At 48.2% G+C, this 27,464-nt stretch overlaps 1 protein-coding gene across 3 annotated transcripts in view; it reads left to right on the plus strand.

Moving 5' to 3' along the window:
- Nucleotides 1-27,464, plus strand: part of ATP2C2 (ATPase secretory pathway Ca2+ transporting 2) — a 94,714-nt gene that overhangs the window by 2,463 nt on the left and 64,787 nt on the right. The gene's annotated exons all lie outside the window — the stretch shown is intronic.

Below are 27,464 nucleotides of genomic sequence, written 5' to 3' on the forward strand. Positions count from 1 at the left end.
GGATACAGATGTGTACAAAACAAAGTTCATAAAGGAGGCCAATGGTCAGCTGAGAAACCAGGAGATGCTTTATTTGAGATCCAGTGGTCTTAGGTGCACTGGAGAATCAAAGAGTAGAGGACCAGACAGAGGATTGGTGGTTGAGAGGGGAACTGGAGACGACCCCATGTTAGAAGCACTGGAGACTGGATTTCAGCATTTCCAGGAATGGAAAGAAAGGTGTTTGAGCCGGGCGCAGTGGCACATGCCTGTAATCCCCACACTTTGGGAGACTGAGGCAGGAGGGTCGCTTGAACCCCAGAGTTCAAGATCAGCCTGGGCAACATAGCCAGGTGCCATCTCTGCAAAAAATTTTAAAAATTAGGCGTGGTGGTGTGCACCTGTGGTCCTAGCTACTCACCAAGCTGAAGCAGGAGGATTGCTTGCACCTGGGAGGTCAAGGCTGCAGTGAGCTGTGATCATGCCACTGTGCTCCAGCCTGGGCAACAGAGGGAGACACTGTCTCAAAACAAAACAACAAAAAAGGCTTTGAGAGGCCTCCTTAATTTAGTTACTAGAAAAAGCTTCTCACTGCTGACCTGAACATTAAGGTAAGGAAGAGATTGGACCAGAAATTCCTGCTTCCCAGGTGACTCCGCGCCGACTCTGGGGGAAGCTGTCTCTGACCCTCAGGGCTCCCATCTCTTAACTGAGGCAGGTATAGCCCCCAGCCCACTGCCTTCCTGGCTGGTGAGCAGATTCATCCTTCTGGGCTCTCCAGGGTGAGGCTTGGATCCCAACAGACGCATGTAGTGGCCACCCATCCATTCAACCTAGATTCACGGAGGGGGCTCCCTCTGTGTGTCAAGTGAGTGCTACCTGCTGGAGTTGGGGCTGATAAGGATGCGCAGCTTCCTGCCCTCAGGTATCCCATCCGGGAGGCAGAGACAGGCACCCAACAACAGGTCACGGTTCACTGTTTAATGCCGATGTGTCAGAGCTGGGGGAAAGGCGTGATGTTTAAGATGAATAGGAGTGGCAAAGAGTGAGCTGGGTGAAGGGCGGGGGTTGACAGCAAGTTCTAGACAAAAGAGGTAGAGGCGTTGGGGTTGGTAGGACGAGGCTGCAGAGGAGGGTCATACGGAGCCTTGTCAGAGTGTGGGCTTTATCCCGGGAGCAGTGGGGGATCGTTGAAGGGTTTTAAGTCAGGACATGACAGTCACTCATTTATTCCCAGATGGGCCAAACATTAGAACTGTGATAAAACAGGCACAGTCAGATTTGTGTTTTTAAGAGATTACACTCGGTTACCGGAAAAGAGTATATGCGTGGGAATTCTGAAGCTCATGCACACACAACCTTAACCCAAGGCTTGCCGAAACTCACAAATCATTAGTGTTTCTCAGAATTTAGCAACACGTGGGCATCCTCTTAAATGTACTGCAACCCCACAGCGTTTTGTTTTGTTTTGTGTTTGTTTTTGGTTTTTTTTGAGACGGAGTCTCACCCTGTCACCCAGGCTGGAGTGCAGTGGCACGATCTTGGCTCACTGCAACCTCCCCCTCCCAGATTCTCCTGCCTCAGCTTCCCGAGTAGCTGGGATTACAGGCACCCGCCACCACGCCCAGCTAATTTTTGTATTTTTAGTAGAGACGGGGTTTCACCATCTTGGCCAGGCTGGTCTCAAACTCCTGACCTCATGATCCGCCCGCCTCAGCCTCCCAAAGTGCTGGGATTACAGGTGTGAGCCACCACACCTGGCCAGTGTTGTCTTAAATGATTTGTACAAAAGTGACTTCAAGTAAGTATAAGCATAAAACTTGTAATAAACATAACTGTTTGCTTATAACTCAACTATAGAATCAAGTTCAATTTAGGCTGGTCGCAGTGACTCACGCCTGTTTTCCCAGCACTTTGGGAGGCTGAGGTGGGCAGATCGCTTGAGTTCAGGAATTCAAGACCAACCTGGCCAATATGGTGAAACCCCTCTCTACTAAAAATACAAAAATTAGCCAGGTGTGGTGGCAGGCACCTGTAATCCCAGCTACTGGGGGAGCTAAGGAAAATCCTCTGAACCCAGGAGGCGGAGGTTGCAGTGAGCCAAGATCACGACACTGCACTCCAGCCTGGAAGACAGAGAAAGACTCCCTCTCAAAAAAAAAAAAAAAAAAAAAAATCAAGTCAAATTTATAATAAAATTATAAAGTACAAATAGAACAAACTTATTTTGATATACTGGTGATGTTCTATTAAAACTCAATCAGGCTGGGCACGGTGGCTCATGCCTATAATCCCAGCACTTTGGGAGGCCGAGGCAGGCGGATCACCTGAGGTCAAGAGTTCGAGACCAGCCTGGCCAACATGGCGAAACCCCATCTCTACTAAAAATACAAAAAATTAGCTGGGTGTGGTGGTAGGTGCCTGTAACCCCAGCTACTCAGAAGGCTGAGGCAGAAGAATCGCTTGAATGTGGGAGGTGGAGGTTGCAGTGAGCCAAGATTGCGCCACTACACTCCAGCCTGGGTGACAGAGCGAGACTCCATCTCAAAAAAACAAAAAAAGAGACTGGAAACCAAAGCCTTTTTTGAATCACATCTCGGAAATGAGATCTCATAACCTCTGCCATATTCTATTCATTTGATGCAAGTCTAGGTCCAGTCTACACTCAAAGGGAAGGGGTTCCACTGGCCATGGGTACTGGGAAGGAATGATGGCTGGGGACTGCCTTAAAGGCTGCCCATTGGAATAGTAGAAAGAAATATTTCCTTAAATGACGTCATTCACGTTAAAAAAAAAAAACCCTAGAACCACACCTGACATGTCATCTGCTCATTACTTATCTAGTTTTGTTAGTGTTTTCATTCATCATGAGTTCTGTTCTTTAAACTCTTTTGAACTTTTGATTTTGAAAATACTGATGCTAAGAATGTCTGCTAACGTGTGTATGTACAAAATGACATTTACATTTGTCAGGACTTTGTTTGCTAGTTTAGGATAATCAGACTGAAACTCAAGTCCAACTGCCAGCAAGCAGCCTGCGAATGCCAATTTTAAGGCTGTCATCTGATAACCGTAGAACTGGCTCGTTCACTTGAAGATAATGTTAGTGTTGGGCGTTGTTGAAAGAATATTTCTTCATTTGGTATCTATTTGTATTTACTACTACGCTTAGTGCTCATTGACTGTGCCAGCTGCTATGTACAAAGACTGGATTCATGTAAGGCACCTGCTTGCACCGTGACTACACTTCTCAATATTTAGGTATCTTAGAGTTTTCTCACTGATTCCACAATTGTGCGCTGTGTGATGACTCAATTCTCCTGCTAACCTTTCTCTCTGAGCCATTGAAGCTTTCAGTGTGTGTCAGCCTTCACTGGGACACTACAGTGTGTGCTGTGATCATTGTCATGGATGCAAATATGCACACTGGTGTTATGTCACAGTCCTTAGTTGTAAGTTGCCCCCCACCCTGGAGGGTCTGTGTTGATCAGACAGTCATTGAGACATACATTCAAGGTTAATAAGTTCTCAGAAAACTTGAAGGCTCTTGAGAATACGTCTGAAGATGGCATCCCGGAAACCCTGCCCCCAATCCTAATGTCACAAGCTTTTTTTTTAAATAATCATAAAGAATCCTAGAGTCCCAAACTCCTAGGGAGAGGAAACTAGAAGGAACTTCCAGTGTGTTAAATGGTTGCTGCTTGGTGGCCATCATATTAGGGGTGGGGACTGGGAGCTGATAGGGGGTCCTTTGTTTTTCATTTGTATGCACACAAGTTGTTTGTAGATTTGGTATTTCTCCTAAAGCAGAGGCCATCTGGATGAGAACACAGGCAGCTGCTATATCTTCAAGGGTTGACATTCAGCTGCTATTTCTCTTTCAGGGACAAAGAAATACAAGTTATGAAAGACCCAAGAGTTTGGGTTTTATTCCCACCCCACCTAATAATCTATCAAAAAGGAGAGAAAGGGAATTAGCAGAAAGCTTATTCAGGGACTTCAAAAATCACATAGAGTATTTAGATGAACCTGTCCAAGTCAGATGTTGAGAAGGATGGTATTTGGATGGTTGTTTGAGGGTTAATATAGACACCTGGTAAAAAGGACTTGTCTCGTATCAGGTATGATGAAAACAAATACTTTAAAACAAGAAATGAGATATTCAAAATATTAAAAAATGCCCATGAGTAGAGGTTTGTTTACACATATTCTGGGATATCTAGATAGCAGAATTCTCACAGACACTGAAACAGTTGCTGTAGAAGCATATGTAATGACACAGTGGACGGCTATGATTCTATCTAATGTTTTTAACATGAAAAACATCAAACACAGCCTGGCGCAGTGGCTCATGCCTGTAATCCCAGCACTTTGGGAGGCCCAGGTGGGTAGATCACTTGAGGTCAGGAGTTCGAGACCAGCCTGACCAACATGGTGAAACCTCGTCTCTACTAAAAATACAAAATTGGCCCGGCGTAGTGGCACGTGCCTGTGATCCCATCTACTTGGGAGGCTGAGGCAGAAGAATCACTTGAATCGGGGAGGCAGATGTTATAGTGAGACAAGATCATGTCCGTGCACTCCAGCCTGGGTGACAGCAAGAATCTGTCTCAAAAAAAAAAAAAAACAAAAGAAAGAAAAATGTCAAACATACAGAAAAACAGAAGGACTAGACGGCTGTCCGCTCACCCACATGGATTCCACGATTCTTTTGCCATCTTTGCCCCGCATGATGCCTCATTCAGTGGAAACAGGTGGTCGTAATTTCTTTTGGAAGAAAACAAACTTTTACAATGTGCAGAGAATAAAATCTGGAAAAAGATCATTTTGAGCAGTATTTTTATCTTGGGATGACAAATTTTCTTCTTTGTAATCTTGTGCATTTTCCAAATTTCCAGCCACAAATATGGTTTAATTTTGTAGCCAGAAAAAAAGGAGATGTGAAAAATAAAGAGGAAGTTTGAACAAAAGAAGGGGAGAGAAAGGATTGTGGGTTTTTAGGTCTGTGTTGCCTTTCTGGGCTCGGTGGGCGTAGCTGGGTGGGCGTAGCTGGGTGGGAGTGGTACTGTAAACAGCATTATTAGCTAAGAATCCAGATCCCCAGGGGTGGCGGTGTATGAGCGGTGCCAGCCCAGCGCTTCGGGCGCCAGTGGGAGAAAGAGGTGGATGGGACGGGGGTCTGTACATGGCCATTTGGGGGCTCCCGCAACCCCCTGGGGCTTCCCAACACAGAGATAAGTAGTTTGGGTGAGCACATTTGAGACTTCCACAGGGGAGTGTGGAATGAACAAGGACAGGGAGGAAAGGTCTCTGGTTCAAGGAAGGCAGGTGAGGCGATGAGGTTGCCATGAGGGCAGGACTGGCTACAGAATTCATGGGGCAGACTGCCAGTAGCAGGAAGACACTTGCTTCTGTCTTCTATGATTTCTCCCTCAACTGTCCTGGTGAGTTCCACTTGCTGTAGATTATTGGTCTCCATCACACAAGGGATTACTACCGGGTGAGTGTAGACCAAGCGTGTTCAACCCGCAGCCCAAGATAGCTTTGAATGCAGCCCAACACAAATTCATCAACTTTCTTAACACATTATGAGATTTTTGGGCAATTTTTTTTTTTTTTTTTTTTTAGCTCATCAGCTATCATTAGCGTTAGTGTATTTTATGTGTGGCCCAAGACAATTCTTCACATGTGGCCCAGGGAAGCCAAAAGATTGGACACCCCTGTGTAGACCCTGCCAGGCATCCCCCATTGGGGAGGGCAGTCATGGCCGCTGGGTGGAGGGGGGGAGATGCCAAGCCCCGGGCATACATCGTCCCATGGGGCTAAATTTCCACATACACATTCAGATCCAATGATTATGCATTTCAAGATGGCAGCTGTGGAGCATGAAGCCTCAAGCCCAATACCTGTCCTGCATGGGGATCTCTGTGCAACTGTGCTGGCCTCATGCCCATGAGGCTAGCCCTGCTGAAGGGTTCTTGTCGGAGAGGAAACATCCAATTGATACCTCCCCTGTGGACTGTCAGCGATTCTTCTGAGTTGTCGTGGGGTTAGCCTGGATCTGTGGACACTTCAGAGGCTAATAATCCCAGCACCTCTGGTCTCTAAGGCATCTCACATGATGGTGATAAGAACACGGGAGACTTAGTAGTGGAACTCGTGTGCTAAGACTGAGTGAATAGTGGAAGCTGTGTGCTAAGTCTCAGCAAGTAGTGGAAGCCATGTGCTAAGTCTCAGCAAGTAGTGGAAGCCGTGTGCTAAGTCTCAGAGAGTAGTGGAAGCCGTGTGCTAAGTCTCAGCGAGTAGTGGAAGCCGTGTGCTAAGTCTTAGTAGCGGAAGTTGTGTGCTAAGTCCTAGTAGTAGTGGAAGTCATGTGCTAAGTCTTAGCAAGTAGTGGAAGTCATGTGGTAAGCGGGAGCTGGTGGGAGCTTTCAGTCCAGATCACCTGTCTTCCCTCTCCCTGCCTGGAAGGTGGAGTGGGCCGGAGAGGCATCTTTGTTGTCAATGAATGTGAATCCCAAAGGTGTCCAGCCAGCTGCCCTTGCTAGAGACTCCACTTCCTCACACCTCATTCATTGTCTCAGTTCTGGAGGCCAGAACTCCAAGAGCAAGGTGCCAGCAGGGTTGGTTCCTCCGGAGGCCTCTCTGCTTGGTTTGCACATGGCCGCCTTGCCCGTGTCTTCATACGGTTGTCCTCTGTGCATGTGTGCGTCCTAATATCCTCCTTTTACGTGGACACCAGTCGTATTGGATTAAGGCCCCACCAATGACACCATTTAGCTATAATGACCTCTTTAAAGGCCCCATCTCCAAATACAGTCACTTTCTGAGGATATGGGATGGGGGGTTTAGGGCTTCAGCCTGGGAATGGTAGGGGGGTTGGACAACTTAGTCCAACACCATGTTCTGTGTAGAAATTGACTTGAAAGGTATTTTTTTCTTTGAGGAGCTATGGGCCACCAGGAGAAAATGTGTAATTGTGTCTTGAGGCTGCAGCCCCTCTGGAAATGCTTATCACCTCTGCTGTCTGCCCCAAGTCCTCAGGAGATGCAGGCATGGTGCCCCCTAGCTGGGTCATATTCCTATGACGTTCCCTAAGACCTCCCTGTGTCCTGTTGGAGAGAAGAGAGCTCAGCAGAGGATGTGTTGTTTGGCCCAACTTGAAACTCAAGTGCAAACAGAGACAGGGAAGAGAAGCGCCCAAGATCTGTGATTCCAGAGACCCAGGGGGCAGAGATGACAGGCAGGCACTGCACCTCACTTTCCTAAGCCAAACCACAGACACCGACTCCCAGGCTAACTAGAACTGCTTATTTCACCCCCATGCACTTCTCAGGACCCTCTCTGTCTTTGTCTCTCCAGCTGGACCGAATCTGGGGGCTCTGGGTGTAGGGGAAGGAGTGTTGGCCTGAGTGGCCACTCTTAACCAGGAGCCATTGGTGTAGGGCAGACAGGGCCCATCTGTCGCCAGCCACGTGGATTTAGGCAGGTGTGATCTCTCCACGTTCATGTGTCCTGGTGTGAAAGTGGAGGTGTTGGGTGCAAGAATGGAGGGCAGCATTGGATTTCCCTTCTGACTGCTAGGTTCCTCCTCCCCCTGGCTTTTTCTGGAAGCTGTGTTGGGTAACAGATCTAAGCAATCTACAAAGTTCCCCTCACTACGCCTCCCTCAGTGAATGTTAGTAATCAAAAAAGAGTAAGTGAGGGAAGATGTTTAAAACTCTCTGCACAATGCCTTGTTCACAAGATGATCTTGTTTTTAAGAATCCAGCCCTGTCTTGCTTTGTCCTTGGGTCATGTGCTAGGCACTGTGTCCATAGAAAGCGCTCAGTGGTGGGGGCAGGACCGCCTACGTGATTGTCAGGCTCAGTGCAAAATGGCCCCCTCCTTGAAAAATGACTACGAATCCCAAAAAGGGGGCAGCAGAGATTGAGCAAAGTGCAGGCTGCCGTGGACACACGAAGCCATGAACGTGGAGCCAGCCCTGGTGGGCTCACCGTCGCGAGGTCCCTGGCTGGAGACACCAGTGAGCTCTTGCTGTTTGGGGTTCTCTTTTTCAGCCTCTACTCCAGGCACTCCTCTGGCCCTCACCTACTGTTTTTTTTTTCAACTTTTAAGTTTCAGGGTGTAGGGTACACATGCAGGATGTGCAGGTTTGTTACATAGGTAAACATGTGCCATGGCGGTCTACTGCACAGATCATCCCATCACCCAGGAATTAAGCCCAGCATCCATTCCCCTCTCTTCCCCTCCCTTCCCCTCCCCTCCCCTCCCCTCCCCTCCCCCTCCCCTCCCCTCCCCTCCCCTCCCCTCCCTTTCCCTCCCCTCCCCTCCCCTCCTTCCCTCTCCTTTCCTCTCCTTTCCTCTCCTTTCCTTTCCTGATAGGGTCTTACTCTGCCATCCAGGCTGGAGTGCAGTGGCGCAATCATGGCTCACTGCAGTCTCAATCTTCCTGGGCTGAAGTGATCCTCCCACCTCCCGAATAGCTGGGAATACAAGCACACAACCATGCCTGCCTAATTTTTGAACAGATGGGGTTTTGCTAAGTTGCCCAGGCTGGTCTTGAACTCCTGGGCACAAGAGATCTGTCCACCGCGGTCTCCCAAAGTGTGGGGATTACAGGCGTGAGCCACTGTGCCTGGCTGATTCTTTTGATCACGTCCTCCAAGTGTGGGCTGGGGACCAACAGCGTGAGCATCACCTGGGAGCTTGCCAGAAATGCAGAATCTCAGGTTCCACCCTGGAACTACAGAATCAGAAACTCTGGGCTGGGTCCCAGCAATCTGAGACTCAGCAAGCCCGCCGGGGGGTTCTGAGGCTCCCTGGAGTTTGAGCACTGCTGCTCTGGATGATTAGCTTCTCTGCGTGTCTCAGATCCATCCTCCTGTTTGCCAGGCCCTCTTGCAGATACTAGAGAAAAAAGAGTGAGCAAAGCGCTGATCCTACTGGGTGGGGCTCATGTTCTGGTGGGGAAAGAAGATGTCTGTCAAATAATTCCTCCAGTGAGTACATAATTACACACTGAGATAAACCCCAGGAAGGAAAGCAGAGCATGTAAGAAAGAAGGTAGGCATGGCCTGGGTGTGGGGGATGGGTGGGAATGCTACTGTTAAAGTCCAGTGCCATCTGGGAAGACTTCCTGGAGGAGGTGGTAAGAACTCAGAGAACTAAGCCTTGCATTTGGGCTACACGTGCTCCTGCATTTATTATTTTTATTTTTTATATCAGCCACATTTGGCGCACCCTGGAGCCTACAGCCTGACCTGCAGGAGATTTCAGGAAAGATAAGCTGGCCTCCCTTCCCTGTGATCTGGGAGGTGCCTGTTCCCCAGGGAAAGTCTATAAATAGCCAGTCTCCTTCAGCAACACCTATCTCACCAGGCCTTCTCCTCCTTCTACCCCCTCCCCCAGATATCAGCATATTGAAATTTGAGTGACAGTTTTGCCTTCACTTATTATTGAACTCTGCTAATAGTAGTTGCTGTTTATCTACTATCTTGTGTGAACCGGGAATTGTATGGTTTTTTTTTCTTCTTTCCCTTTTTCCTTCCTTCTTTTCCTGTCTAAACTTGTCTTAATTTTTTCTCATAAACCATAAATAAAAATTGGCACAATTTAAAATTCCTCCTTCACTCCCCTACTTTATGGATCCTATTTTCCCCTTGACTTGGGGTTGGGGGAGGCGGAGGGAGGAAGGTCCTGTTTGTTTCTGATCAGTTTGCGGTATTCAGGTCACTGTTTGCTTGGGAGTTCTTGGCCCCTTTTATGTGCACGTCTAGAGAGGCTGCAGGATTGTGGTTAAGAGCACAGAAGTCTACAGCCCAGGCTGCCTGGATGCAAATTCTAGTTCTGCCACTTGCCAGCTGTGAGACCTCGGGCAAACTTAATTTTTCCCTGCCTCTGTTTGTTCTTCTGTACAATGGGGTAGTAACTAAGTGTACATACATCAGGGGGTCTATTGTGGAATGGAGTCATTTAATACGTATCAAGCACGTAGGGTAGCACCTGATCATGGTGATTTTTATTAGCAATAATTATTTAATTATACGTAATTATTATTATACAACTACAGGCTGGGCGTGGTGGCTCACGCCTGTAATCCCAGCACTTTGAGAGGCCGAGGCGGGTGGATGATGAGATCAGGAGTTTGAGATCAGCCCGGCCAGCGTAGTGAATTTCATGCGCGTCCGTGTGAAGAGACCACCAAACAGGCTTTGTGTGAGCAACATGGGTGTTTATTTCACCTGGGTGCAGGCGGGCTGAGTCCGAAAAGAGAGTCAGCAAAGGGTGGTGGATTATCATTAGTTCTTACAGGTTTTGGGATAGGCGGTGAAGTTAAGAGCAGTGTTTTGCGGGCAGGGGTGGATCTTACAAAGTACCTTCTTAAGGGTGGGGGAGATTACAACGTACATTGATCAGTTAGGGCGGGGCAGAAACAAATCACAATGGTGGAATGTCATCAGTTAAGGCTATTTTTACTTCTTTTGTGGATCTTCAGTTACTTCAGGCCATCTGGATGTATATGTGCAAGTCACAGGGGATGCGATGGCTTGGCTTGGGCTCAGAGGCCTGACAGTGAAACCTCATCTCTACTAAAAATACAAAAATTAGCCGCGTGTGGTGACATGCGCCTGTAATCCCAGCTACTCAGGAGGCTGAGGCAGGAGAATTGCTTGAACCTGGGAAGCGGAGGTTGCAGTGAGCCAAGATCATGCCACTGCACTCCAGCCTGGACGACAGAGCAAGACTCTGTCTTGAAAAAAAGAAAAAATATTTAAAAAAAATTATACAACTACATAAGTGTCTTTTCCCTCATTGATTCATGCTTGGCACACGATTCTGCCCACTCCATGCTCCCATATTCCTGCAGTGCATGTGGGTCAACACATCTTCAATGGCGGTGTAGGCATTCGTATTTAACCCGTTTCCTGCCGACAGTTAGTTGGTTTCCTTTTTTGATTTTTAGAACAATGTTATAATGAACATATATGGCTATACCACATTGTTCTGAATCCTTACAAAAATCCCTGTAGAAATCTGAGGCTTAGAAAATGAAGTAACTTGCCCAGGGTCGCACAGCTCTTCATGGAATGGACCCAGGGCGGCCTGAATTCTAAGCTCGAGCCCCCTGGACTCCTTGTCAGTGTTAGGAATACCTCCGCTTCAAATGCATTCTTTTTTTCTTAAAGTTCTGGGATACATGTACAGAACGTACAGGTTTGTTACATAGGTATACACGTGCCATGGTGGTTTGCTGCACCAATCAACCCGTCATCTACGTTAGTTATTTCTCCTAATGCTATCCCTCCCCTAGCCCCACACCCCGACAGGCCCCGTTGTGTGATGTTCCTCTCCCTGCGTCCATGTGTTCTCATTGTTCAGCTCCCACTTATGAGTGAGAACATGCGGTGTTTGGTTTTCTGTTCCTGTGTTAGTTTGCTGAGAATGATGGTTTCCAGCTTCATCCATGTCCCTGTAAAGGACATGAACTCATCCTTTTTTATGGCTGCATAGTATTCCATGGTGTACATGTGCTACATTTTCTCTATCCAGTCTATCATTGTTGAGCTTCAAATACATTCTTCACAGAAACCTCCCCAACCCCTTTTAAGAACAGTTGGATTGACTTGACTCATGCCTCCCAATCCCCTGCCTTTTGCCGTCTCTCAGGGTCAGTCCTGGGACAGGATGGGCAGCCAGGTTCCTCCTGGCATGGAGGCTGATCTGTTCAGCTCAACACCATTGCAGCCAGGGCTCAAAGGCTGACCATAGAAATGGCCCAGCCATGGCCAGATGTGGTGGCTCACACCTGTAATCCCAGCACTTTGGGAGGCTAAGGCGAGAGGATCACTTGAGGTCAAAAGTTTGAGACCAGCCTGGCCAACATGGCGAAACCCTGTCTCTACTAAAAATGTGAAACATTTAGCCAGGCATGGTGGTGGGCGCCTGTAGTCCCAGCTACTTGGGAGGCTGAGGCACCAGAATCGCTTGAACCCAGGAGGCGGAGGTTGCAGTGAGCTGAGATGTTTTCACTGCATTCCAGCCTGGGCGACAGAGCAAGACTCCATCTCAAAAAAAAAAGTAAAGAAAGAAATGGCCAAGCCAGGAGGAAGAGCTGCCCCTCTCCCTGGACCATCCAGGCAAAAGCAGCCTTAGGAGAGACAGGCAAGAGTCTACAGCTGGAGACAGAGGTGTGCCTCCTCTCCCAGGGACATGCTGGGATCTAGCGCTGGGCCTGCCCTGGAGCAAAGCTAGGGGGTTCCTGGGAGCCACTGTCCTTGTCATCTTGGGCACAGCTCAGTGGCCTACTGCTTTCTGCTGCTCAGGCCACAAGCAGGTCCACTAGGAACCAGCCTCACTGTCCCAAAACTGAGTGTGAATCAGTGCCAAGGAGGCCCAGCTGTGTCTAGAGGCAGAGAGGTGGGCTGCCAGGAAAACCTGCATCAAACCCTCACTCCACACTCACCTGCCGTGACCTTGGGCAAAGCTCTCAAATCCAGGGCCTTGGTTTGCCCATCCAACAAAATGGGCACAACACCTGCCAACTTGAATTTTGGTCAGATAGAGGAGCGAAGGTGCGCGTGATGATAAGCAGCCATGTCTGGTCCGTAGTACGTGCTCAGCCAGTGCAGGTTGAACCTGAATATAGGAATGAACCTGTTTCTTCCCAGCCATACCATTATTCTGGAATCATTTCTTCACTTATTGTCTAGAAATAATTTCAAATGGACAGGAAAGTTGTAGGAAGATGATAGCACAAACACTTTAGCACAAACACTTTAGCACATCCTTCCTCCAGGGTCTCTCAGCATCGTTAGTATATTTCGACAATGGCTGCGTTGTCCTCAGCCTCACCGCCCCCATTTAGGCATAAATTGCAGACATGATGCTCTGTGTGTCTGTGTGTGTGTGTGTGTGTGTGTGTTGGGGGTGGGGTGTTGATTTTTTTTGCTTTTTTTTTTGTTTTGTTTTTTTTTTTTGAGACAGCATCTTACTCTTGGCACCCGGCTGAGAGCAGTAGTGCAATCTCGGCTCACTGCAGCCTCCAACTCTCAGGCTCAAGCGGTCCTCCAACCTCAGCCTCCCCAGTAGCTGGGACTACAGGCATGTGCCACCATGCCCAGCTAATTTTTGTATTTTTGTAGAGACTGGGTTTCACCCTGTTGCCCAGGCTGGTCTCAAACTCCTGAGCTCAAGCAATCCTCCCACCTCAGCCTCCCAAAGTGCTGGGATTACAGGTGTCAGCCACTGTGCCCAGCCTATTTTCTTTAAGTGACAGTCTTCATTAATCACAACAGAGTCCAAAAATCAGGAAATGAACATCTATGCAACATGACCATCCAGTCCACAAGTTCCAATCAGCGTTGTCCCAGTAACAGGGAAAGGATGTGGCTCTTAGTTGCCACATCCCCCTGGTCTCCTTCTGTGTGGAATACTCCTGTGGATTTTCCTTGTCTTTTGTATTCTCGACCTTTTTAGAGATTCCGGGCTCAGATTCCAGGCTCGGGGACATCATAGGATGTCCCTTGATTTGAGTTTGTCTAATGTTTCCTTGGGATTTGGCTCAGGTTACGTACTTCTGGAGAAAGCCTTGTGGCACGATACTGTGTCCTCCTTAGTACATCGTATTGGGAGGCCCATCCAGCTGTTTGTCTCGTTACTGGTGGGGGTAACTTTTGCCCCTTGGTTAAGACAACGTCTGCCAGGTTTCCCTTAATTAAAGCTATTATTTTCTCCCTTGTAATGATTAAGTATTTTACAGAGACACGTTGAGACTGTGTCAGTATCTGATTCTTGTTTTATTTTCACTCATTAAGTTCGGCATGCATGGACAATGCTTGGCTGAATGGATTACTATCACAATGTTTGCTGAATGGTGATTTTCTAATTCCACCTACATTAGTCCCTTCTCACACTGCTATAAAGAAATACCTGAAGCCGGGCATGGTGGCTCATGCCTGTAATCCCAGCACTTTGGAAGGCCAAGGTGGGTGGATCACTTGAGGTCAGAAGTTCGAGAGCAGCCTGGCCAACATGGTGAAACCTTGTCTCTACTAAAAATACAAAATTAGCTGGGCTTGGTGATGCATGCCTGTAATCCCAGCTACCTGGGAGGCTGAGGCAGGAGTATAGTTTGAACCCAGGAGGCGGAGGTTGCAGTGAGCTAAGATTGTAGCACTGCACTCCAGCCTAGGTGACAGAGTAAAACTCTGTCTCAAAAAACACACACATAAAAAGAAGAAATACCTAAGACTGTGTGATTTATAGGGAAAAGAGGTTTGATGGGCTCACGGTTCTGCAGGCTGTACAGGAAGCACAGTGGCTTCTTCTGGGAAGACCTCAGGAAGTTTCCAATCATGGTGGAAGGTAAAGGAGGAGTGAAGTGTCTTACATGGTGGGAACAGGAGCAAGAGAGAGAGCAGCGGAAGGTGTTCCATGCTTTTAAATGACCAGATCTCATGAGAACTCACAATCGTGAGGACAGTACTAAGGGGATAGTGCTAAACCATTCATGAGATATATGCCCCCATGATGCAGTCACCTCCCCCCAGGCCCACCTCCAACATTAGAGAATACAATTGGACATGAGATTTGGGGGTGAACACAGATCCAAACCATATCACCATCATCATCATTCTCCCTCATTTATGGTCTTCTATAAGGAAGAGCTTTCTCTTCTCCCTGTTAACTTGGTCATTTATTCATTGATATCAGTAGGAACGCAAGGACTCTGTATTAGTCCACTGTCATGCTGCTATGAAGAAATATCTGAGACTGAGTATAAAGAAAAGAAGTTTCATTGACTCACAGTCCCACATGTCTGGAGAGGCCTCAGGAAACTTACAGTCATGTCGGAAGGCACCTCTTCACAGAGCGGCAGGAGAGAGAATGAATGCTGAGCAAAGGGGGAAGCCCCATATGAAACCCTCAGATCTTGTGAGAACTCACTCACTATCATGAGCATGGGGGAACCACTCCCACCATCTAATCACCTCCCATGAGGTCCCTTCCCCAACATGCGGGGATTACACTTCACATTACAATTCAAAATGAGATTTGGGTGGGGTCACAGAGCCAGGCCATATCAGAGTCCTGGTTGATTAAATATGTTATGATTTGTTACTATCAATATTTATTTTGATGCTTGATTGCCTTAATTTGGCCAATGGGAACCCCTTCAAGGTGGCTGCCATGTCCTCTTGACATTTTTTACATTATCCTTTGAGCACTTCCCTTTCTGGCATAATGAGAAACTTCAGCTTCATTTTGTACTTTCTGTACCTTGGCCCTGGAAAAAGCCATTTCTCCCAGGATCCTTGGCTCTTTTTACCAGAAGAATTATATTTAGAAAGCAAGATCTGGTAGTATGTGTTCATTGTTACTGGGTGCCATGGCTCCTGGGCCCTCTCAGTGGAGGGGGTGTAAGTGTGCATATGCTGCAAGATCTATATTTAGTTTTATATCTGTCTCTCTCTATATCTCCATCTCTTCCAGTCCAACAAATACCACAGGGGTTGTGCCAGCTCTTTGTATATTTTTAACTCTTTTCACCAACAGTAAGAACACCGGCTACCATTACCATTAGTATATTTCCTTACTGCACAATTTCCCTGTATGTAACCCATCTCCTCACCTTGCCAACAACTGCATTGGCCACCACTCTGCCTAGCCGTCTCCTCTTGGCCCGAATGCACTGGCCACCCTTAAGCAAGGTTCATGCTCCAAGTATCTCACTTTGTCCTGTTGCTAGCTCCTTGCTCACTGGTGTCACACTCCCACTGCGTATGCACACACAGACGCACACAGATACTACCTAGAAAGGACTTCAGGGGCTGGAAAACATCTCTGAAGCCCCTCTTGACCTGAGGCTGAAATTTCAGAAGCCCTTCCTCACATCAATGCTAGGAGCGAGGTATCATCATTCCCATTTTAAAGAGGAGGAAACTGCAACTCAGAAAAGTCAAGGGGCTTGCTGAGGGTCACACAGTGTAGGTGGGGGCAGCCAGACTAGGCCGAGTCTGGGCCTGGTGATGCCTCCTCTACTCTGTTGGCTGCATTTAGGATTTTTTTGTTTGTTTTTTGTCCCTAACATTAAAAAATATTCAGGCAGGCCCTTCTGAGTTCTCTTGCAGTGTTCTTCCCCATTTTCACACATGGTCTTCAGCTTGATTGTCACCACTCATCTGTGGGCAGTGGGGTTGGGGGTGCAGATCTGAGGGAAAAACTGTTTGGCAGTGATGACTATCACTGAACAAGCATGCCACGCTCTGAGAACCCGAGACTGAGCTAACCCCAGACTAAGTTCCACTTCTGAGCACATCTGGGCACTCGTATGTCCTGGAAGGTGTGCATGTGAATGGCCGCAGTAGTGTCCTATATAAAAGCCCAAACTGGGCCGGGCGCAGTGGCTCATGCCTGTAATCCCAGCACTTTGGGAGGCCGAGGCAAGTGGATCAGCTAAACTCAGGAATTCAAGACCAGCCTGGACAACATGCTGAAACCCCGTCTCTACTAAAAATACAAAAATTAGCCAGGCATGATGGCAGGTGCTTGTAATCCCAGTCACTCAGGAGGCTGAGGCAGGAGGATCACTTGAACCAGGGAGATAGAGGTTGCAGTGAGCCAAGATTGCGCCATTGCACTCCAGCCTGGGCGACAGAGTGAGACTCCGTCTCAAAAAAAAAAAAAAGATCAAACTGGACACAAAATGCCAGCCACGTGCACGTACTTAAATAAACTGTGGTGTAGCCATGAAGCAGCATACTTAGAATACTATAGAGCAACAAAAGAGAATGAGTGGCAGTTATTCATGGAAAGGCACCAGTGAAGCTCACGGTCTTCTCCCTTCTCCAAGGTTGCAGCCCCTCAAGAATAGGACCTTGCTGGGTTGGCCCTTGAGTGCATCTCCCAAGACAGCCCGTCTCAGGCAGCTCTGGGTACATTTTAGAATATTAGAATCACCTGGGGGACTGGGTGTGGTGGCTGATGCCTGTAATCCCAGCACTTTGGGAAGCTGAGGTGGGAGGACTGCTTGAGCCCAGGAGTCCAAGGCCAGCCAGCCTGGGTGACATAGTGAGATCTCATCCCTATTTTTTTTTTTTTTTTTTAAATAGAAGCACCTCGGGGCTTGTGGAGCGCTGATGGCCTCACTCCTCTGCTGGTCTTGGGCGAGCCCACAGCAGATGTGTTTTTATAAGAACCAGCGGCAACTTTTGGCCGGGTGGGCGCGGTGGCTCACACCTGTCATCCCAGCACTTTGGGAGGCCGAGGTGTGCGGATCACCTGAGGTCAGGAGACCAGCCTGGCCAATGCGGTGAAATCCTGTCTCTACTAAAAATACAAAAATTTGCTGGGCCTGGTGGCAGGCGCCTGTAACTCCAGCTACTCAGGAGACTGAGGCAGGAGAATGGCTTGAACCCAGGAGGCAGAGGTTGCAGTGAGCTGAGATCATGCCACTGCACTGCAGCCTGGGTGAAAGAGCGAGACGCTGTCTCAAAAAAAAAGAAAGAAAGAAAGAAAGAAAAACTAGTATCAACTTTTGAACACATCAGTCAGAGCCCTCTATAGAACTTGCTGGAACACAGACTGTCTGCCCACCCCTAGGGCTTCTGAGGTAGTAGGCCCAGGGTAGGGCCTGAGTTTCTGCATTTCTAACAATTTCCAGGTGATGCTGGCCTGAGGCCCATACTCTGAGAATCCTGGACTAAGATAAAACTAGAGAATACCCAGATCTGTGCCTTGGGAGAGAAGGATAGAGGAGCCTTGGCAAGAAGGAAGCATCTGCCTGAGTGTGGCTTATTTGGGTGTGTGTCTCCAATGTCACCTTTGTCAGGAAGCCCACTCGATTGTTTTGTTCTCGTGTGATTGTGACTCTTGCATTGATTCTCTCCAAAGACATCGATCCCAATAATTACATGCCCTATATTGTGAAATTCTTTTTTGTTTTGTTTTGTTTCTGTTTTTGTTTTTGTTTTTTGAGATGGAGTCTCGCTCTGTTGCCAGGCTAGAGTGCAGTGGTGCAATCTTGGCTCACTGCTACCTCCGCCTCCTGGGTTCAAGCGATTCTCCTGCCTCAGCCTCCTGAGTAGCTGGGGCTACAGGTGGGCGCCACCAGGCTCGGCTAATTTTTGTATTTTTAGTAGAGATGGGGTTTCACCATGTTAGCCAGGATGGTCTCGATCTCTTTACCTCGTGATCCGCCTAAAGTGCTGGGATCACAGGCATGAGCCACCGCGCCCGGCCTATATTGTGAAATTCTTGAAGGATTGGGGCTGGAGGATTCACTAGGCCCAGGGCTTTCTCTGCCTCTTTTTCTCTGAAACCCCCAGGGGCCAAGTGCTTTCCACAACCTAAGGCATTTGCGATTCCCACATGAGCCATTTTCTTTTTCTTCTCACACCTTCACGCCTGTTCTTCCCTCAGCCCAGAAGCCCCCCTCACTCCAGTACCTCTCTCAACCGCTTTCTCACAATTCCTGGGTACCTTTCTAGATCCCCTGCAATCTGCACTGGGGCCCACCCATCTCCTTCGTGGTTAGCTGCACCCCAGCAGGGCACCACCACGCGAGTTTTGAGCATCTCTCGGCTTGTTCATGCCTCTGGTGTTGTCAGATTTACACAGGACACACAGTCGTGGTTGAATTTCAAAAAATAATTTTAGTGCACGCATGTCCCACGCGGTACTCGTGTGTGTGTGTATACTGGAAAATCATCTGGTGTTTATCTAGAATGCAAAGGTAACTGGCATCTGTATTTTTGTTTCTTAAATGTGGCAGCCCTCTTCGGGCCCCTTGGTGTCCTCTAAGGACGAGGACTCCTGCCGTCGCCACCTCTGGTCACTGCTGTCACCCTAAGGCCCTCAGTGCTCCCTGGTGCTACGCACTGTGCTGGAAACTTCACTCTCACTGTTTCCTTTTTTTTTTTTTTTTTTTTTTGAGACGGAGTTTAGCTCTGTCACCCAGGCTGGAGTACAGTGGTGCTATCTCAGCTCACTTCAACCTCTGCCTCCTGGGTTCAAGCAGTTCTCCTGCCTCAGCCTCCCGAGTAGCTGGGACTACAGGCATGTGCTATCACGTTTGGCTAACTTTTTTGTATTTTTAGTAGAGACAGGGTTTCACCATGTTGGCCAGGCCAGTTTCGAACTCCTGACCTCAAATGATCCACCCACCTCGGTCTCCCAAATTGCTGGGATTACAGGCCTGAGCCACCATGCCCAGTCTCACTTTCCTTTATCCCACGGCAGCCCTGTGGACCCCGGCTGTTATACCCTTAGCCCCCCACATTCCAGGGGAGGAAACTGAGGCACGGGCTAGGCTTTGGTCAAATATGTTGAAGAAATGCATGTCTGCATAAGCCCTCTAACAGGGAACATCATTAGGGTCTAACGCAGTCCAAGTTCGCAATGGACGGAATCCCAGGGCTGGACGGGAGGGCGTCACAGCGGGGCTGTGCTGAGGGAGGCTGTTCGTCCGGAGGTGCCGCTGGCTCCCTGGCTCTGGAGTGAGCTCACAGCTCCAACTCACCTTTCAGCAAGGGCCATATGTGCACTTCGTGGTCCCCTCGGGAGCCTCTGGTAGGTTAAACATCAGTCCTGAGCTACGCTTGTTTGGTGCAGCTTCTTTCAGAAGCGTTTTTCTTCTAGGCCGTTTCCTTGGGGCTAGGGAGGCTCCGCTCACCATCGCCCGTGTGGGTCTGTCTGCAGCAGGCAAATAACATCTTGGGGGTTCCAAAGGAGGCACCGACACAGAAGATGGATGTGAAGTAGGCAGGACCATGATGTCCACAGAGAGTGGAAGCAGATGAGTCGTTCCGGGGGCTGGAAAGGGCGTGGGGAGCGCCTGCTTCCTGGACACAGGATTTCCTCTGGCGGGCGGTGAAAGTGTTTGGGGATGAGTTCCACGTGGTGCTTGCACAACATTGCAAAGGTACTAGATGCACTGAACTTTATGCTCTGAAACAGTTAATTTTTTGTTATGTGGATTTCATCCTATAAAAAGCTTTAAAAAAAGGAAACACAAAAGAAAAGGGGGCCGGGCGCAGTGGCTCATGCCTGTAATCCCAGTACTTTGGGAGGCCGAGGTGGGCAGATCACCTGAGGTCAGGAGTTTGAGACCAGCCCGGCCAACATGTTCCAACCCCCGTCTCTACTAAAAATACAAAAATTAGCCGGGCGTGGTGGTGGGCACCTGTAATCCCAGCTACTCGGGTGGCTGAGGCAGGAGAATGGCTTGAGCCCGGGGGGCGGAGGTTGCAGTGAGCCGAGATCACACTGCTGCACTCCAGCCTGGGTGACAGAGTGAGACTCAGTCTCAAAAAAAAAAGAAGAAGGGAAGGTTTGGTTCTGCCCAAATCAGGTGTGTGGAGCGGGAGAATTAGGGACACTCTCCGACCTTTACCAGGATGTGCCACTCTCATTACAAAAGGAACACTTGGGATTCACAGTGGACTGTTGTCTACAAAGTTACAAGAAGCTACAGCCTCGGACCCTTCAGCCCCACAGCCCCGGGGCAGCTACTGCCATCTCTCCCGTCTTCTGTGGACGCACATACGTGCTGTTATGGTCAAGGCGTGTCCTCCCAAAAACATGTTGAAGCCCTAACCCCTGGTACCTGTGAATGCAACCTTATTTGGAAATAGGGTCTTTATCCATGCAGTCAGATTAAAATGAGGTCACACTGGAGTTGTGTGGGCCCTAACCCAATGACTGGGGTCTTTATAAGAAGAGCAGACAGAGACGCTTGGGAATACAGCCAAGTGCTGGCGGAGGCAGAGACTGCTGTGATACGTGCACATGCCAAGAACGCGGAAGATTGTCAGCCACCGCCAGAAACGGGGAGAGGAAGGAAAGATCTTGCCTGCAGAGTTCAACGGGAACGTGGCCCTGCCAGCATCTTGATTTCAGAGTTTTAGCTTCCAGAACTGAGAGAATAAATTTCGGTTGTTTTAAGCCGCCCAGTTTGTGTTGGTTGTTTGTTACAGCCCTGGAGACCAAGCAGCCATGGGAAACTCACACACAAAGTTGAATTGAAACTGTTTCCAATTTCTTTTATGTGACTTTCCTTCCCTCCCCTCCCTTCATCTTTCCTTCCTTCCTCTTTTTTTTTTTAAACAAAACTAGGATTATATTATGACGATTGTTCTGCAAAAGGTTTTTTTTTTTTAATTTGATGACATATCAGTGATGTCTTCTTAGGTCAAATCATATAACACCTCTTTTCTCTTTAATTTTATACCATTTAATTTTGTATTTTGTATTGGAGAATTCCAATCATATGCAGAAATAGACAGAATAACGGAATGAGCCCACATGACTCTATTACCCAGTGCCAATGAAGGGAGCCAATCTTGACTCCTTGCTACCCCAGATTGTTTTGACACAAATCTCAGGCTTCCTAACATTTCATCTATAAATATTTCTGCATATATATGGCTAAAGATAAGAACTCTTTAAAATATCACAATTACCATTAGCATATCATAAAATATTAACAATTAGAGAAAATCAAATATTGGCCAATATTGAGGTTCCCTTGGTGGGCTCCTAAACACGGCTTCACGCTGGTTTATTCAAATCAGGACTCAAGTGAAGTCCCAGCCTGCGCTTGGCTGGGGTCTCTGATGGTTCTCTGCGTCTGCACGTTTCATCCTTGTGTTTTTCGTTTTGTTTTGTTTTGAGATGGAATTTTGCTCTTGTTGCCCAGGCTGGAGTACAGTGGTGTGATCTCGGCTCACTGCAACCTCTGCCTCCTGAGTTCAAGCGATTCTCCTACCTCAGCCTCCTGAGTAGCTGGGATTACAGGTGCCCGCCACCAAGCCCGGCTAATTCTTATATTTTTAGTAGAGACGGGCTTTCGCCATGTTGACAAGGCTGGTCTCAAACTGCTGACTTCAGGTGATCTGCCTGCCTTGGCCTCCCAAATGTTGGGATTACGGGCGTGAGCCACTGCGCCCGGACCATTCTTGTGTTTTTGTTGTAGTTTACATGCTGGGGAGGCCGGGCTGTGTGTCCCACAGTTCCCACAGTCTAGTGATCATGTCCCCATGGTGTCATTCAATGTGTCTATTATCTCCAGTATTTCCTGTAAACTGGTGGGTGGGCCTAGACGGGAGGCTTGGTGCAACTCAGGGGATGTTTTTGGCTGCCTGACAGCGTAGGTGCATCATGGTTGATCAACCTTCCTCACAATTTACCCTGAGTTTGTTTCCAGTTTTTGAGTGCCTCAGCTTCAAGGTGGGCCATTCTGGGTCATGGCAATGTCCTGATCAGCAGCGGGCATGGGCCCACTTGGAGAGAAGTGAGTGTGTGTTTGGGGTTGGCTACAGGGATGGGGGCCATACCTGAGTCTGCAGTTTCTGGAAACAGAGTGGGCAATCTTGTTTTCAACAGAGGATACATTAAGTGCCATTTAGATTACGGAGCTGTGTGATTGGAATCAACCTGGGGCAGATTAGGCCCCCGGACCCCTATTCATTCTGAAGGAGATGAGGGGGGTGCCCAGGTGAGCATCCCAGGTAGGAGTCCCCCAAATGCAGGGCGAGGAGTGGCAGAATCTACGAGCTCAGTCACCAACCCAGGGGCTCTGTTTCCTGAGAGTCATGATACTGGAGTGAGGCAGAGCAAGCCCTCACTCACAGTGTATTGGGTCCAGGGCTATGTCCCGGTGGCCTTGAAACACCGGAATGACCTGGAGATCTGGCTGAAGTGGGTTGAGAAGTGGATGGGAAATGAAAAGATAGAGACAGCAAGTGTAGACACTCCTTCAAAAGCTCGATGTTAGCAAATGAAGAAGGAGCGTGTGTATTTCCAATGTAAGGCTAAGAAAAGAGGTTATGTTTAGAGTGGAAACCCATGGGGAGATGTTTATGGGAGGAGCCAGCGAAGAGGGGAGGAGGCTAGAGGATGGGAGGCCAGTGGATGAGAGGCTATGGGTGTGGGCGGAGTGAGGGTGGAGGGGGCTGTGACTGACACAGGTGGGACCCAGGAGAGAGTCAGGAGGACAGTTTCTAGGTGGTGGAGGGAGTTCCTGCCTGTAGCTTGTAAATGGCTTTAAAAAAACAAAAAGGCTGGGCGTGGTGGCTCACACCTGTAATCCTAGCACCGTAGGGGGCCAAGGCAGGTGGATCACTTGAGTCCAGGGGCTCAAGACCAGCCTGGGCAACATGGCAAAACCTTGTCTCAATTAAAAATACAAAAAAAAAAAAAAAAAAAAAAAGGCCTGGTGTGATGACACACACCTGTAGTCCTAGCTTCTCAGGAGGCTGAGGTGGGAGAATCAAATTGCTTGAGCCTGGGAGGCGGAGGTTGCAGTGAGCCAAGATCACGCCACTGCACTCCAGCCTGAGCAACAGAGCAAGACTCTGCCTCAAAAACAAAAAACAAAATTCTTATTTTATTGAGGTGAAATTCACATAACAAAATGAACCATCTCACAGTAAACATTGTAATGGGATCTAGTACACTCACACTGTCATGTTACCACCACTTCTATTCAGTCCTGAAACATATGAAAGAAACCCTGTACCCATTAGCAGTTTTTCCCCATTCCCCCTTCCCCAGTCCCAATCTGCTTTCTGCTCCTATGAGTGTGCCTGTCCCGGGCATTTCCTGTGAGTGGAATCATATACCGTGTGGCCTTTTGTGTCTGGCTTCTTCCGCTTAGCGGGATGTCTTCCAGGTTCATCTGTGTTGTAGCAAGTGTGTTTCCCAGGGCTGTGGTCACCGCGTACCAAAAACGTGGTGGCTTAAATTTAAATGTATTGTCTCACAGTTCTAGAAGCTAGAAGTCAAAACTCAAGGAGTCAGGAGGGCTGTGCTCTCTCTGGAGGCTCCAGGAGAGAATCTGTTCCACGCTTCTCTTCAAGCTTCTGGCATGGCCAGCAATCCTCAGCATTTGTTGACCGATGGACACGTCACTCCAGCCTCTGCCTCCATCATCACAGGGTTTTCTCCTGTGTCTCCGCATGGACTTCCCTGTGTGCATGTTTATCTCTGCAAAATTCTCCTTTTTGCAAGAACTTCGCTCATATTTGACCTCATCTGACCTTGATCACTTCTGTAAAGACCCCCTCTAGATAAAGTCACATTCTTGTGTACCAGGTGTTAGGCTTTCAAAGAACGGTTTTGCAGAGGCCACAGTTTAACAACATACGCGTGCATCAATATTGCATTCCCGTTCGAGGCTGAGCTGATGCTCCACTGTCTGGATGGACAACATTTTGCTTCTCCATAATCCAAGGATGGACATTGGGCAGTGTCTGACTTTTGGGTCTAGTGAACTGTGCTGCTGTGAGCAGAGTCCCTGTATCCAGTACCCTTGGTTACAGAGTTGGGAGTGTGTAGGTGGCTTTTACTCACAGAGGGAAGTCAGAGGCTGGGTCCTCTCTTCTTTGTGCTCTGGACTCTGCTTCCCCAGTCACAAAACACAGGGGAGTGAGGGAGGTCTCTGCAGCCAACCCCGTCTCCCCTCCAGTGTCACTCCAGCATGGTACCCTGTCACCCCATGACCTCCTCAATCCACCTAGCTCATTCTCCAGGGACATGTGGGTGGACAGCCCTGGGCCTTCAAATGTCCAGAGCACCTGAGAAAGGTTGGGGGCACATGCTAGTCCTGCCCTCAAAGGCAAGGGAATGGGTGACTTTGATCCTTTTTTTTTTTTGGAGACAGATTCTCACTCTGTTGCCCAGGCTGGAGTGCAGTGGCACAATCTTGGCTCATTGCAACCTCCGCCTTCCAGGTTCAAGCAATTCTCCCTGACTCAGCCTCCCAAGTAGCTGAGATTACAGATGCCTGCCACCATGCCTGGCTAATTTTTGTATTTTTACGAAATACCATGTTGGCCAGGCTGGTCTAGAACTCCTGACCTTAGATGATCTGCCTGCCTTGGCTTCCCAAAGTGCTGGGATTACAGGTATGAGCCACAGTGTCTGGCGCTTTTCTTCTGGATTTTTATTGTGGTAAAATATACATAACATAAAATTCACCATTTTAACCATTTTTAAGGGTATGGCTTGCTGACATTAAGTATATTCCCATTGTTTTGCAACCATCACTAACATTTGCCTCCAAAACTCTTTCATCTTTCCCAAAGACACTCTGTAGTGATTAAACACTAACTCCCCAGCCCGGTAACCTCTGCTCTCCTTTCTTTCTCTGTGAGTTTGACTATTTTAGGGACCCCCTGTAACTGGAATCCTATAGGATTTGTCCTTTCGGGTCTGGCTTATTTCACCAGGCATAATGTCTTCAATGTTCATCCATGTTGTAGCATGTGTGGGTTCTGGGCAATCACATTGAAGGTAATTGGGCTCTTATCCTGAGAGCACTGGAATCTCTGCAAGTGTTTTGAAGCATGGGGTGTGTGTGCGTGTGTGTGCGTGTGTGTGTGTGTGTGATGGGATTTATGTGTTTTGAGCCAGGTGCAGTGGCTCACGCCTGTAATCTCAGCACTTTCGGAGGCTGAGGTGGGTGGATCACCTGAGGTCAGAAGTTTGAGACCAGCCTGGCCAACATGGTGAAACCCCGTCTCTACTAAAAATACAAAAACAAATTAGCGAGGCATGGCGGTGCGTGCCTGTAGTCCCAGCTACTAGGGAGGCTGAGGCAGGAGACTTGCTTGAACCCCAAAGGAGGAGGTTGTAGTGAGCCGAGATCGTACCACCGCACTCCAGCATGGGTGACAGAGCAAGACTCCATCTCAAAAAAAAAAAAAAAGGAAAAGTGAATTCGATGTAGTGAGTCAGAAATGGCAAGGCTGAGGGCAGCTGAGGGAGTGTGGGGGATGGGGGGAATGCCCAGCCCCCAGCCTGCCTCTACCTGTGGTGTGAGCAAGAATCAAGCACTTTATTTGGTACAATGGAAGCAGATCTTGAGAATGGGGGGAAAAGTCTCGTGCAATCCACATTTTTCTTTGAAGTAACTCTACAAAGAATGCAATCTTGACTTAAGGAGGGCTCCCAATGGATGGCTAAGCCTGCTTAAAGATCTGCGTAATCGCTGCTGTGCTCCTGGGCACTGGGCATGACTGAGAAGCAGCCCCAGGAAACCGAGGTGGCTAGCACAGCTTTTCTAAGCAAACAGGCATTTGGGAGGAGATGGTTTGGGGTTGGGGAGGGCCACTGGCAAGAAGGAAAAGTGGGATTTGCAATCTCTGTTACAGCTAAAGGAGGAAGTTACTCAATACCTCTCCTGCTTCCTCTTTCCCAGTTTCCAATAACCTGGTGGAAAAGGAAAAGATGATTATCACATCCTGGGTATCAGGATGCTAGGAATGGTTTTGCAAAAATACCTCACACTTTCCTGTTTCTGAGGTCTCCTTTGTGTTAGCAAAGCCTCCTGAAGCCTCCAGGTGTTTCACGTGGCTTCCTTCCAGGCCCGTGGGTCTCAACACAGAGTGCTGGGACTTCCAGAACTTGGTTGTGTTTCCCCTTCCCTTTTCTTGGGTTATTTAAAATGTCCCATAGAACCAGGCTGTGATACCACCTATCATCAGTAGGAGGCACTCTCTGCAATATGGTGCATACTTGATAGAGAATCCTGGAAGTTGGAGGTTCAGGATTCTAAATATGTATATTGTTGCCCTACTCTGTCCACTTACAAGTTTCAATTCTGTAAAATAAGTTTGCTCAGCCTGGGCAACATACGGAGACCCTGTCTCTACAAAATACTAAAAAATTAGCCAGGCACAATGGCATGCACCTGTGGTCCTACTATTCAGGAGGCTAAAGCAGGAGGATCATCTGAGCCTGGGAGGTTGAAGCTGCAGTGAGCTATGATTGCATCACTGCACTGCAGCCTGGGTGACAAAAAAAAACACAACAACTTGCTTAAAAATAGATGCATCAGTATTAGCCAACAACTAACAACTGGAACCCAGATATTCATCAACAGGAGAACAAATACATTGTGATCTACTCATACGGTGGAATACTAAGCTGCTGTGAAAATTAGCGTACTGTTGCTACACGCAATATCTTGTATAAATCTCACTAACAATGTTGAGTGAAAGAAATCAGACAAGAAAGCATGTCTGAGTGTATACTGCATGGCACCATTTCCATAAAGTTCAAACCCTGGCCAACCTAATCTATGAGGATTGAAACCACGACAGCAGTTACCCCTCAGGTAGGTAGGTTGGCCGAGGGAGCATCAGGGGATCAGTCATATCTGTTTCTTAATTTGGGGGCTGGTTATAAGGGTTAGTTTGTGAGCTGTACACGTATGCACACTTTTTGTGTGTGTGTTATGCTTTAAAAAAAACACATGCCTCTGGGCGCAGTGGCTCCAACTATAATCCCAGCACTTTGGGAGGCCGAGGAAAGCGGATCACCTGAGGTCAGGAATTTGAGACCAACCTGGCCAACATGGTGAAACCTCATCTCTACTAAAAATACCAAAAAAAATTAGCCGTGTGTGGTGATGCTTACCTGTAATCCCAGGTACTTGGGAGGCTGAGACAGGAGAATCTCTTGAACCCGGGAAGTGGAGG

Source organism: Pongo pygmaeus, chromosome 18 (assembly GCF_028885625.2).
Source record: "Pongo pygmaeus isolate AG05252 chromosome 18, NHGRI_mPonPyg2-v2.0_pri, whole genome shotgun sequence".
Classification (NCBI taxonomy): domain Eukaryota; kingdom Metazoa; phylum Chordata; class Mammalia; order Primates; family Hominidae; genus Pongo; species Pongo pygmaeus.